Source organism: Coffea arabica, chromosome 1c (genome assembly GCF_036785885.1).
Source record: "Coffea arabica cultivar ET-39 chromosome 1c, Coffea Arabica ET-39 HiFi, whole genome shotgun sequence".
Taxonomy (NCBI): Eukaryota; Viridiplantae; Streptophyta; class Magnoliopsida; order Gentianales; family Rubiaceae; genus Coffea; species Coffea arabica.
Window position 1 is genome coordinate 10,877,737 of NC_092310.1, and position 15,167 is coordinate 10,892,903.

At 35.4% G+C, this 15,167-nt stretch overlaps 1 long non-coding RNA gene across 1 annotated transcript; it reads right to left on the reverse strand.

Moving 5' to 3' along the window:
• Positions 1-11,263: 11,263 nt before the first annotated feature.
• Positions 11,264-14,314, reverse strand: LOC113697380 (uncharacterized). Its single transcript, XR_011813940.1, has 2 exons — positions 14,086-14,314; positions 11,264-11,489 (listed from the first exon to the last, which is right to left on the reverse strand). It is a non-coding gene; the product is annotated as an uncharacterized lncRNA (long non-coding RNA).
• Between the last annotated feature and the right edge of the window lie 853 nt (positions 14,315-15,167).

Below are 15,167 nucleotides of genomic sequence, written 5' to 3' on the forward strand. Positions count from 1 at the left end.
CAGCAGAAATTTACCCCTATCATGATGTTGGAGCTGTGGCACTGCAACTATACCCCCAAGTAGCCTGCACTTTGTCTATATATATATATATATATATCGAGCAGTTTCTTGGCATAGTTGAGACTGATTTAAGTTGAACCTTACTTCCCTTTGCTAGGAGACTTTATACAGAGTTAATACACTTTATCCCCTTGTGGCTTAGTAATTTTTCACATAACCCCCCTATGATTTCAAGAGTTATACACAACTCCCTCATGATTTGAATTAAAGTATCAAACTGACGGAATTTGCATTTCATAACAGAATCAACTAAAATGTCAAAAGTAACCCCATATAAACATCATACAGGGGTTATATGGTAAAATATAAAATCATATAGGGTTAAAGTGTCAATCATATTAAGTTTTTATATTTTGATCACTTTATGCATATTAAGTTTATATATTTTGATCACATTAGCCATTTTAGTTTTTAAACATGGGTAATTTTGACATTTTTATGGATCCCGTTACAAATAATCATTTCCGTCATTTTGATACTTTTATCCAAAATATGAGAGAGTTATATATAGTTTTTGAAACTATTGGGAGGTTATGTGAAAAATTACTAAATTATAGGGAGGTAAAGTGTATTTTGCTCTTAAGTTTTTGTATTGGCAATTATTTTTCCCAAATGAGAAGATATATTTTTTAATTGCAAGAAGTTGTAAATAAACCACACAATGGCCATGGAATTTAATGTCTGCATGAGGTTAGCATTAAAACATTTGGATCTCTATTGCCTTCATGTATTCAATTATTTCAGTCATTTTGAATGATTGCAAGACAAAAATAGCTTATGTGAAACTTCCCTCAAGAAACAAGTAGTGTTTAGTGTGGAGCTACGAGAAGGGATTATTAGGGTGCAATAGAGTGAAGTATAAAGTGGGGAAAATCGTTCAAAACACTTCTCACATTTTGCAAAATGACTTTTTTCATCCCTTACTTTTAAAAGTGTACTTTTACATCCTTTACAAATTCGCATTGGTCAAATTTGGTTCCTACGTAAGTTTCCGACTAGTTTTTAGTCGAAATCCACCATGTACCTTGCACATTGTTATTTTTGAAGAGCAATATTGTCAAATCAAAATTTGTATAATTCGATCTACAGTTTCTCACATTTTTACAAAATGAATTGTTTCGTCCCCACATTTCACAAAATAAATTTTTTTCATCCCTCACATTTTATAAAATGAATTTTTTCATCCCTCATTGATCATGTGTACGAATAACTTTTTTTTTAAAAAACTCATATATATATATTTATTTGATTCACATAAACAATAGAAATAGCATGTAATATATCTCTATTTGATTTCACCGGAAAATACTGTTCAAGTGAAATTAAACAAATATATACAAGAGTTTAAAAAAATATTTGTTAATTTTTCACTCATGTTCATTTCCTTTGACTCGAAAATTAAAAACAAAGAAGACATTTAATCCTCAACATTATCAATTATAATCAAATTTTAAGACAATTATAAGACAAGTAATTCAACTATTGGTCTTAAAGGTGCGAGTAGAAAATTTAGATTTAAGTCACAATTTGTTAGCATGACTATAGAACTTAAATTAAGACCGATTAATTAGATAACCTTATTACACAGCTCAATAAATGAATTATTACCAAAGGACAAAAGGCCACAAATATTGAATAGTTTCACATGATGAAATCAAATATATATATATATATGTTTAAAACAAAATTATTAGTTTTAAACCCATGTATATATCTATTGAATAACATCTGTACAACTACAATTAATCTGTTTAGGTGAAATCAAATAGAAATATATTACATAATATTCATACTGTTTAGGTAAAATCAAATAGATATATACATGGATTTTATTTTTTTAAAAAAAAAAGAACTAGTAATTTACATGGTCAATGAGGGATGAAAAAATTCATTTTATAAAATCCGAGGGATGAAAAAATTTATTTTGTGAAATATGAGGGATGAAACAATTCATTTTGTGAAATGTAAGGGACTATAAATCAGATTATGTAAAATTTGATTTGACAATTTTACTCCTCAAAAATGATCACATGCAAAGCACGTGATGAATTCAGGCCAAAAATTAGTCGAAAACTTAGGCGGGATTCAAATTTGACCAATATAAATTAGTAAGTGACGTAAAATTACACTTTTAAAAATGAGAGACTAAAAAAGTTATTTTATTTGAACGATTTTTCCTATAATGTGAGACGAGGTGAGAAAGCGATAAAGCAAGAAAAAAGGAGAGAATGAAGTGTGTGAATGTGTTGGGGAAGGACCGAGAGGTGTGTGATTGTGGGTGGAGTCAAAGTAGTGTTCATTTGTTTAAGGAGACAAGGGAGCATAGGCAGGAGAAAAAGAATAAGAGGTGTGTGAGTAAGAATGGCAATGGGGTAGGGTTGGGGCGGTGAACCCCTCCCCCCCTTCCCGCTCCACTGCCAACTAATTTTCCCCGCCCTTGTCTCGTCCCCCATCCCCCACTCTATTAGCCCTACCCCGCTTCCCTCACAGGGGCATAAAAATTTGTTATATAATTTCATTGTAGTCAAATTTTAGCAAATAACCATGATGCAAATATGAAGAACCGGCTCCCTTCCAAATCTATAAAGATTATTCCAAGCTGAATTGGTGGTGTTACTTTACTACAACTTGTTGTCATTCATAAAGAGTAAAAGCAAGTTAGTTTAGTTAGTTGTTTTGTTAGTAAGTGATGTCATTTATTGGTATTGTCAAGTAAAAGGTTTAATTGTCAATTTAGTTGATGTTTTAGTGGTTTAATTATAGAGTTAATATTCGGTCAGATTAGTCTTCAAAGAGGCCGAATCTTAGTTGGATTTTTAGTCCAAATCACATTAGGGTTTGAGTCATTGTAAGGCTATAAATAGCCTAGTCTTTCCAATGTTTATTATTATTGAGAATTTTCTAAAAAAATATGTGAGTTATCACTTTTTTCTTGCTCCAAGAGAGCCCTTCTTGAATATTTGAGAGTTCTCTTGAGTTATTTAATTCAAACTTATCAATCAAATATCCGCCTTGGTTATGGCGTTCTTCTACCAATACTTTTGGTTCACTAAATCATTAGAGGGGTTGAGGTTGTTCCATCTTTGTATCCATAACCTGGTCAAGATAGATCCTTCCGCTGCCTATATAATTTGTTTCTTTGAGAGCGGAAATTTGGAGAATCGAGTTCGCATCAGTTGGTTCAAGATTAAAATATCAACACATCTCAAATCATTATTTATTGCAATTTCACAATTGAAACCCATAAAACAATCAAACAAAAATTATTTGAATACAATCCAATATGATGAAACAAATATAAATAAAGTAGAAAAGGTTTTCACCTTTGAAACAAATACAATCACTAAGTCATCTTTGTATTTTTTTTTGAGAAAAAAAGTGTTATTATGTTAAGTGTAATTAGGAATTTAATATAAATGTATTAGTAAATTTAGTATAACTAATTAATAATTTCTATTAGTAGACATGTGTAATTATTAGTATAATTGATAATATCGATTATATTACATATATTAATATACATTATATAATACTTACAACTAATAATATTATTATTATAAGTTTGTAACTAATATATATATATATATATATAATTTTTTTAACAGCCCTCGCCTCATTTCTTTATGGGGAAAAAAATTCCTCCCTATCCCGCCCCATTAGCCCCCACGGGCACCTGCTCCAATTGTTATCCTTATGTGTAAGCTGAAAATTAGATAGAAGATAAGGTTATGTAGTGATGGGTATTTCCCTTTTTATTTCCTTTTCTTTTGCTTTTAAAATTAGGCACAAGGATGACATCTAATGTGTCACAAGATCAATTTCATAACTTCCAGCATAAAAAGGAAATAAGTCTAAAATAAGTCCTTTAGTTTTAGCTTTATTTGTTTAGGAAACAAATTGTTAGCCATCGAGTCCATTTGTGTCGCAATAGTGTGAGGACTCGAAAATTTATTATTTGTAAATCCCTAATTTTAGCTTAATTAATTATTTATTTGGATTTTTGTCACGAATAATATTTTCTAGCCTTATTAGACCTAAGTACATGGTATTATAGTTTCGTTATATTTTTAAAGTATCTCGCTTCAAAAATTATTTTCTTAGAAGCTTGTTTAGTGAAAAAATGAAAATGCGTTTGGAAAATTTAACCAATTGGGAGTACATTAAGCCCGAAAAATTGGAGACATATACAATGGTCTTAAAATAGGTAAATTTAGGTTTAAGTACTCAAGTGATAGTTAGTGGTACGATCGTTATAAGAATTTCTCGAAGGTTTCACTTTATCGCGCCTAAATTGGAAATATGCGTTTTCACGCGCGCGATTAATTGAGGGACTTTAAACCATTATTTTGGGACAATTAAGGGTGAATAATATTTATATGAATATAAGTGTATTAGAGGTTTAGTGCACTAGTGAAACAAATGCAAGAGGAATCGAGCACGAAACGCGCGCGTACACGCGCGCACGAGAGAGTTGACTTTTGAGGCATTCTTAGCCACATATTCTTAAGCCTCTCACGTAAGCCTCATTATCAGCCAACAACATTCTTCTTCCTCCTCAAAGCTGCCATCCAGCACCAAGAGCAAGAACCAAACTTGCTTCATCAAATTCTACTCCAAAATCTTGCTCAAATCACTACCAAATCCTCTCAAATTTTAACTCTACTTAGCTTGACATTTGGAGAGTCCATTTAGCTACAAAAAAAAGGAGCTTTCCATGGTTTTTCTGAGCTGAGAAAAGGGCTGAAATTCTGCCTTGGCCATCAACTAAAGTAGGTAATGATCCAACACTCTAAACTTGGTTTATGGAGGTTGTTTAACACCTTTAAGCTTGGATATTCATATGGGTTGTTGTTATTGTTGGAAAATTTTGGATGTAGGCTCTATGAACTCCCACCCTTGTCTTGATGGCTGATGTGATGATTGATGATGGATTTAATGTTGGTTTAGTGCTCAAAATGGTAGATTAATGGTGTATTAGTAGTATGAACTTCAAGAAATGCATGAGAGGAAAAGTTCCAATTCTGCCCCTGCTTTGAACGTATCTATTTCTGCGGAATTTTGGGGTTGTAATAACTTATTTATGATGTTTATATGTTGTATAGATGGTGTATAAAATTTTGTTGAAAAATATTGAGGTTTGGTGGGTCAAATGAACCAATTTCACAAAGCTAGTAAATCTGGAACTGTTCCCGTAATGATCTGACCAGCTTTCGTGTTTTGGCCATACCTCTGTACTCCAACGTCAAAATCAAGTGCCATCAGTGGCATTTGAAACTAGACATTCCCACGTTTCTGACGGTATAAAATGTACGTTCTGGTTCCATGTGTGGGAGCTGAACCAACCATTTAAATTCGGCTGTCCTGTTTCTCTATTTTCCTGGAACGAAATGCTGAGGCTGCAACTTGTGGCTCGAATTCGAGCTAGTTGTGTGCCGAATTTCAAAATGATTTCTTCTGTGAAATTATAGCTCTATGAATGTGTTTTCCAACGCCATAAACCATGCCCAATTCTAAGTTAATTTGAGTGATTTGTGATCAAAATATGGAACCTGCCCTGCTCTTGAAAACCCTGACTTTTGGACAGATTTGATACAAGGCTTGGTATAGACTTGCTAACTGAATATTTTGGTGCTAAACACCTACCAAATGTACCATGAATGTTCCTTAGGCTTTGCCTACATTAATGAGCCATGTTTGAGGAATTTTTTCTTGACCAAATGTTTGAAATGGAAAACAAAAGGTTCAAGGCAGTTTTGTTTTAGTATTTTTGAAACTTTGGTTGTTTGATTGACTACCTTCCCGAAGGTATTTTTCCATGAAATTTGATAGAGGGATACTCTTTATATAGGAGTATTATACTGCCAAATTTTGTACCAATTCAAGTCCATTTCGATACCTAACTAAAGTCCCAAAGTTGGAAGCTCAAATCTGGAAATTTGTTCACCAGTTTTGAATTTTCCCTAACTTTGAGCCACCGTATCTCGGTGCTCGAAACTCCGATCTTTGATCCGCTTTTTCTGTTATAAACCTTACTTGCAACTCTAATTGAGTTACAAATTTCAGAGGCTAGCTCGCAATGTGTGAATTTTACCGAATTTCCAAAGTTAGCGAAAAATCAACCCCGGCTCAATTCTGAGTGTTCTGGAACAGAAACTTTAAACCCATTTTTGAATACCTTCCACTTAAATTCATGGAAAAGTGTCTTCTAATAACTTTTAGTACTTTCAAAGAGGTTTCCAACGGTATCAAGTTTTCCAATTTTTGACATGTAGAATGTGAGATACGATTTTTCAAAATATCGTATCAAAACTAAAAATTTTCCGAATTCAAAAGGAAGGGAGTTTTCAAGCACTCCTTATTCCTTCGTATTACTTGAACGTGTTATACTTGATTTTCCAAAATGAAAACTCGATTGCTCTTGTACTTTAAGAAACTCTAATTGAACCTCAATTTACGAGTAATTGAGGTTCGATTTCATGAAATTTTCTTAGATTGTACTAGTGTACAATCTTCCTTGATAATTGGGATATATAAGTGATGCTTCACTATTATTTGCTCAGGCGCACACGAGGACCCTCAAGAGGATCCCACGGTGGACGCTTAAACTTCGAGTGCTCTTTTCTTCTCGTTTTACTTGGTGAGTGTCAAGTGTGTGTTACTTGAACTCCTGTGAATTCGATACGTGATTACTTGTTATTGATACTTGAGATTTTGGGAAATGGAGTCGAGTGTGTACTTTATCGCACTCGTTCTCATTCGAAATGATTTAACTTATGCTCAAATTGCTTGAATATATCGATTGCTTGGATACATCGATTGCTTGTACATATTAATGCTTGATACATGATATGGTATACTATGACTGCATACGTCGTTGGAGTGAATCTCCTCGACACACAATTGCACATGGGGATGCCCACATCTCATTGGTCGACCTTGGATTCGAGTCGGCATGGGTTTGGTCGGAAACCTTGGCGAGCCATGAGATATATAAGCTTGACCTAATGAGAGGTCTTGCTTGGCATGCTCGAGTAGTATCGCCACAAACAAATGACAGGCGGGCCCGATACAAGGGTATGTAAGGTGAAAGGGGACAGGTTAAGTGGAGTTCTACGGACAAAACCTACCCGATTGACGGAGTGTCAATTCGTGGAGGTTATTGATCGTGCAAGTGGAATATAGCTCCTGAGAGCTCCTATATCCTTGAATTGTTTCCGTTTACTTTCCGGTAAATTGTTAATTATTGAAACATATTATTGCTTGACTTGTATTTGGGATTGTTAATTGAACTACGTGCTTGCATGTGTGTCTTTGGCCTCACGAGCGTTTTGCTCACCCTGTAGATTTGTTTTCCTTAATAGGATTGAACTCGGAGATGTATTGGAGAAACCCTCCTGGTGTACTTTTGTTTAGGGTTTCTATTATATTTCTGGCTATGCCTAGGTTTTGGGTTGTACTCTTGGAATTGAAATGTAACTTTTGGGGCGTGATGTATATTTGGAATTCTTGATGTACTTTGAACACCCGACGTACGGGTTGGATAATGGATGACTATTGTTAAACTTGAACGCTTCCACATTTACTGTATTTAAGTTATTTACGTGTGTTGTGTAGATCGATAATAAGCTTGAATGAAATTGCTTGAGTCCTGGCGAGAGCTAGGCAGGTGTCCCGCGAATACCCTTTGGTGCACCTTAAGGAGAAGTGGGGGCGTCACAAATAGGATTTAGTAATTTGCGTGGTCTATATAAAGACCTTATGTTTCGTTCGTCTTGAGAAAGAAAAAGTTGTCAGAAAGTTTCTTAACAATTAGTACCAAAACAATTAGTTTCCTAAACAACTAAAAGTAATACTAAAAGACTTGGTTTAGAATTCCTACCCTAAAAACAATATACTCTCTCCGTTCCATAAAATTTGCTGTTTTTGGGAGAACAAGCAATTTATATATAGTGATACTAGTGGAAAAGAGAATTTTTACTTTTCTTTTATATCTTAGAGACAGGCCATTTTTCATTTGATATATTGATAATTGTGGGGAATAAGTGATGAGACACATGAAGGATATAAAATTTTATTGAAAAAAGTGAGTTGACTTTCTAATATTACAATTAATTTGGGATAACAAAAACTGACAAATTTTACGAGACGGACGCAGTATGCATATACCATACTAGTATCTTCAAATGACAGTGATTTGGTAGCTCCGTGTGTTCAGTGGCCATGTATGTCAGGTACACTTTTCTCGTAATTGTTGTTGTGTGACAGCCCCACCTCACCCTAAGGCGAATCAAAGAGGTCGGTGAACCGCCTACCCAACTCTTGTCAAGACTCACTCACTCAAACTTCAAGACAATAAACGGATAGCATTTCCCCTTAATTTCTTCACTTTCCATCATACAATCAAACACCAAATCTCATCCCAATTCAACCACAATTTCACATACAAATCATAGGTGATAAAATACACCTTTCGGTATAACAATCACAACTGAAACTACACTTATCGGATTGAAACGAATCTTATGGCGTTTCGAAACCAAGACACATACCTACATTCCTTATGGAGACCTCCAAAGCCAAATCATGTATTTTCATGGTCAAAAATCGAAATCTCAGAGAGAACAGAAAACTGTCTGTGAAACAAGGCTTGTGGGCAGTCAAGGGTATTTCAATCATTTCACAAACTACAGTGCTCCGATTGAGCTGAAATTTTACTAGTAGCTAGATGACTCAAATATCAACAACCTTCATGTTTTGAGCAAGGGCTTATTCGGTCTCTCTCAAGGACGAATACACAGCACAAAAACAGAGCAGATTAGAAACCCTAAAACTGAAATTTAACATAACTCTAGCTCAAACCATGAAATCTTTCACAAAACAACATCTATAACAACTATAAGCCACTAATTAGCAATTAATTGAAGTAAAGAGGAAGTTCTTGATAAAATACCTTGGAAACTCAAGAAAAATGGTAGCTTAGTATCTTTCCTCCCACAATCACTCCACCAACTCCTTTAAACTTCCTAGTTGAGCACTTGTATGGTGTAGTTTCCAATTTAGTTGGCTAGAACCCAAGATTTGAGTAAGTTTGGAAGCTAAAATTGAAGAACTCTCTCTTGTTTCTCTCCTCAAGTGATTCGGCCAAGAAGCAAGAAAGATGAAGGAATTTTTAGTCAAAATTTGATTTTAGAAAAGTTAAATAAACTTGGTCAAAAGTCCAACATCCAATGAGGTAGTGACATTTGGCCTTTCTAGTGTTTAAAGCTTATTTTCTTTCTTCCAATGGTTAATCCATCTAGCTAATCTTTAATCATCTCTTAGCACCTTGTAAAATAATAACACTTAATCACCAAAATTTTATCGCACTAACGAGTCCCGTATCTATAACGCGTTTCAAATTTAACGTACACTAACTTATACTAGGAAAATGATTTAAAACTGTACTTGCTTATAAAAATGCATAGAAACTTTAATATTTTGAAGGCAAGTATAAAAATGTAAGCAAAAAAAAAATAATGCCTAGAAAATGTGAAAATTTTCGGGTTCTCACACTCTCTCCCCCTTAAGAAATTTCGTCCTCGAAATTTTTACCTTCAGATGACTCAGGAACTTGTTGGTTGTCTAAGACATGTACCTTTGCCAGTACTTTTGTTTGATTCCTTCTTTCATTCACTTGTTTCGGTTTGGTTCCATCCAGTGGTTGAGCACTATTCCCCCTGGACTGCTTCATCGGGCAACTACTAATTTGGTGATCGCTACTTCCACAAATCAAACATTTTCGCCCTTTCCTCCAACACTCATTCTCAGTATGATTTGCCTTTCTACAATATCCACAGACCAAGTGAGAAGCCAATTTTTGGCTTTCTTGAGAAATTTTCCCATGACCTATTTGATTTTCTTTGGTAGATCTTTCATCTAGTGCTCCTAATGTCCATGATGGGTAGGGTGAAGGGTTCACTTTTTGTACTTTAGAAGGTGCTATCTTTTTGCTAGATTCGTCAGATGCATTACCAGATGCACCCCTTTTCCGTGTTTGGAAGGTTTTTACCTATGCCTTTTCATCCTCAATCCTTTGGGCTTTCTCAAGGGCTTCCGTAAAGATATTAACCTGAACCGCCGCTAAATCTTCCTGGATTTTCAAATTCAATCCTTGTATGAACGTCTCACTCTTCTCCGCTCCGTGGCCACCAATTCAGAAGCAAACTTGGACAGTTTAGTAAATTTAGTCTCATATTCGGTCACACTCTGGGTTCCCTGACGTAACCCAATAAACTCATCCTCTCTCCTTTCTTGGACTAAAGGTGGGAAATACTTCTCGTTAAATTCCCTCACAAAGTTCGCCCACATCCATACCGTCTGTTCTCTTTTCCACTCGGCCTTAATTACATTCCACCACGCTCGGACCAGTCCTTCGAACTAAAACACAGCAAAGTTCACTTGTCTTTGCTCCGTTTAGTTCAAAACCTCGAAGATGTTAATTATTGCCTCCAACCACTCTTCAGCTATATCCGAATTAGGCCCTCCGTGAAATTTCGGAGGTAGAAACTTTTGAAATCACTCAAGAGGCCTATCCTCTCCTATCTCAAGATTCCGGGGTTGATTAACTAGCATTTAGCCTTGTTGATCTATCAGTCGTGCTAGGATATTTGTCATTTGTTATATCGCCGTCGCCATTTGATCTTCTGCCTCAACCCTCAATCCATGTTCTTACTCGACCACTATTTCTCTTTCTTCTCTTGGTTTTTGAGCTCGTTTAGCCCCACGGCCACGACCACGTCAGCGACTACGTCTCCCGTCCATACTCTTTTCTCTTTTCTTTTTCCTTTCATTTTTTTTTCCAAAAGGTGATTTAATATATAACGAAGTAAATTGACTAAAATAACAAGATATAACACATCAAATACACAAGGAGACATATACACAATATAACGCACCATACACACAAAGAGACATTTCAAGTTCGATAAATAGTCAAAGGCAGCAAGTACTATACATGTACGTATTAACATACCACAGACAAAAGACATATAGGAACAATGCAAGGGCAAAACGACAGAAAATGTGTGGCGCCCCTACTTCTCCCTAAGGCGAACCAGAGGGTTTCTGCGGGACGTCTACCCAGCTCTCGCCAGGACTCAAGCAGCATCCATTCAAGTTTAAAGCAAAACCATTCAATAACACTAGATAAGTAAGAAAGTGCGGAAACTTCCAAACTTAATAATATACATAACGCTTATCCAATCATTACATTAAATTCTCAAAAAGTACATCAATACCCAAAATATACTACATCCGGGTACATCAAATATTCAAACCATATATTAGGTTTCCGAAGTACAACCAGTAAGAGGTCTAGCTCAAAATATATTAAAACCCTAAGCCAGAAGTGTATCAAAAGAGTTCCTCCAAGTACCATTCCATGCCAAATCCTGTTAAGGAAAACAAATCTACAGGGTGAGCAAAACGCTCGTGAGGCCAAGGACACACATGCAATCACATAGTCCAAATAACAAGCCCAATTAACAGGTCAAATAATAAAATACAAGTAATTGCCAATTCAAATGGAATGTAACCAGAAACAATTCAAGGATATGGTAGCTCTCAGGAGCTAAGTTCCACTTGCATTGCCAGGGTCATTCGTATACCTTCCCGCGATGACTCTCCGTCAACCGGGTTGGTATTTCCAATTCGTAGTTCTCCACTTACTTCCCTCCATCCATCATTTCACCCCCTCGGATCCGTAACCAACAGGCATGTAAAGGCGATACTATACCAGTATGCCAAGCAAGATCTCAAAAGATCAAGCTTCAGGTCCCAAGATTTATCAAGTTTTCCCGACCAAGACCTCACAATTGGCTGCGAGATTACTCGGTATAACCATTGGGTTTTGGGCGTCCCCACAGGTCAGGTTTTCAAAACAAATCAAGTTTTAGTCGATGGGATTTTCTCTGCATTCGACTTTTGGTCATGTACATGTAAAATCCATCAATTTCATGTAATTCATGTAGCAAGTCATGTATTGATCCAAGTAAAGGAGATAAAGTGCGGTAAAATACACACTTTCCCCAACAAGTACAGTTCAAATAACAACAGGTTCAAGTAGAGTTCATGTAGGCAGCAAATCTCAAGCGAAGTGCAAGTAAACATGCACTTGACACTCACCCAGTCAATCAAGGAGAAATGTTACTTGAAATTCAAGCGTCTACCGTAGGATCCTCTTGAAGGTTCTCATGCGAGCCTGAGCAATTAATAGTGAAAATCACTTAGAAACCCCATTTATCAAGGAAGTTTGCACCCTTGTGCAATTCTAGAAAATTTTACTAAAAATGAGCCTAAATTACTCACAAATTAAGGCTCAAATGTGGAGTTTTAAAGTGCAAGAGAAATCAAGTTTTCATCTTTAAAATCAAGTATAAAACGTTCAGGTAATATCAAAGGAATAAGGAGTACTTTTAAAAACTCCATTTCCTTGGAATTTTGAAAAATTTCAGTTTTGATATGATACATTAGAAAAATCGTATCTCACATTTTACAAGTCAAAAATTGAAAAACTTGGTACCGTTGGAAACCTCTTCCAAGGTACTAAAAGTTTCTAGAATACATGTTTCTAAGATTCCAAATGGAAAACATTCAAAAATAAGCTCAAATTTTCTGTTTTGGTTTCTAAGGCAATTTAGGTTGGTTTTTGGCCAACTTTGAAAATTTGGTAAAATTCACTTGATTGGAACTAACTCTTGAAATTTGGAATTCTTTTAGAGTCACAATCCAAGTTTACAACAAAACAAGCGGAATGGGAAACGGAGTTTTGAGTACTAAGATATGGCAACTCAAAGTTACCAAAATTTCCTTGTGAAACATGGGTTTTTCAAACTCAAGTCATGAACTTTGGTAATTTATTTGAACCATGAAACGGCCTCGAAATAACACCATAATTAGCAGTATAATACTACCATATAAGGGTTGTCCCTCTACCAAATTTCATGGAGAAATAACTTCGGAATGGTCGTCAACCAAACAACCAAAGTTTCGAAAATCCTAAGGCAAAACTGTCTTGAGCTTTTGTTTTCCATTCCAACCATTTGGCCAAGGAAAATCCTTCAAACATGGTTCATTTGTATAGGAAAAGCCTAAGGAACATTCATGGTACATTTGATAGATGTTTTAACTCCAAAAACTCAATTGGCAAGTCCATACCAAGTCTACCATTAATTCTGTCCAAGATTAAGGGTTTTCAAAGACAGAGCAGGTTTCGTATTTTTATCACAAATCACACAATTCAACTCAGAATTGAGCATGGTTGGTGGCGTTGGAAAATAAATTCATAAATCTATAATTTCACAGAAGAAATCATTTTGAAATTCAGCACACAACTAGCTCAAATTCGAGCCTGAAGTTGTAGCTTCTGAACTTCGTTCTAGGAAAACAGAGAAACAGGACAGTCATCTTTAAACGGTTGGTACGGGGTACTCGGGTGGAATTAGCGGTTGAATTTTATACCAAATGAAAGCTGGGAATGTCTAGTTTCCAGTGCCACAAACGGCACTCGATTCCGACATCGGAGCGATGAATTATAGCCGAAACAAACTGGCTGTCTAGTAGTGACGGGAATCATTTTCCAGTTTTGGCAGATTCTAAAACTCAACATGCACTCACTCAAATCACGTAAAATTTTGAGGAAACCTTAAACACAACCTATATTTCATATTTTCATCAGAATCAAGTCAATTGGACTTCAAGAAAATACACTAAAATGCATGAAATTAGCAGGGCAGAATCGGCAACATCACATGCAGCTCCTCATTTGATTTCCTTTTCATTTTTGCCACTTAATTCTACTAAATTAGCACTTAATCAACACAATCAGCATCCAATCCTTGCTAATCAGATCATCCAAGTCATTGTGGGATTTCATAGAGCCCACTCACCAATTTCTCAACAATTTAAAGCTGCCCATGAGAATTCAAGAGCTCATGAGTGTAATTTAGCTTCCATAAACCAAGAATTAAGTAGTGGATCATTACTTACTTTCTTAGAGAGCCAAGACAGAGATTTTCGGTCACTTTGAGCTGGAGAAAAACCGTGTGAGTTAGCTCTATTCCTAGCTTATCTTGATCACCAAATGATTTGAGGGTTGCATGTGAAATTTGGAGGAAATTGAGCAAGGAATTGAGGAGAGAGGGTGGAGGAATTTTCTGGTTTAGCTTTCCCTTGGCTGCTCGGCTGTTTGTGCGTAGGAGAGGAATGAAATGCAGATGATATGAGCTTCTAATGGTAAGCTTATACGTGTGGCTCAATTGCACTTAAGGTGTCCACTAACTTAGTGCACATCCGCGTGTGTTTCGGCTCGATTCCTCGCGAGTTTATTGCACTAGTGCACTAAACTTCTAATGCACTTGCATTCATATTATTATTATTCACTCTTAATAGTCCCAAAATAATGGCCTACGGTTCCTCAATTACTTGCTTGCGTAAAACGTGTATTTCCAATTTAAGCGCGAGATAGTGAAATTTCTAAGAAGTTCTTATGACGGTAATATAACTAATTAACCTTTGAACACTTAAATGTAAAAATACCTATTTTGAGACTAATGTTTAAGTCTCCAATTTTTCAAACTTATTGTATTTCCAAATCAGCTAAAATCCCCAATCGCATAATCACTATTTTCATTTAACGAGCTTCCAAAAATTAAATTTTGACACAAGTCGCTTTAAAAATATAACGAAACTATAGACCCATGTAATTAGGTCTAAAGAGGTTAGAAAATAATATTCAGAATAAATGGGCAATTAAATATTCAAATGAGCTCGAAATAGGAATTTAAAATAATAAATTTTGCGAGTCCTCACAGGAGTCTAGTATTAATTCCTCGATTAACCTTTCTTAATCTACTATTGATCATTTTTAATTCTCCAATATTAATACACTCCTGATTCAAGTATAGCCTCGAAAACCTGTACTTGTTATTCCGAACTAAACGAATTTTTGAAAAGTGAATTTTCCAACAAAACGTTTTAAAATATAAAAGAGGCGTTGTTCCATATAAATGGATTTTTAAATGGTCGAAATGAATAATTCGGAGAAAATGAGTAAAAAAATATTTAAGTAA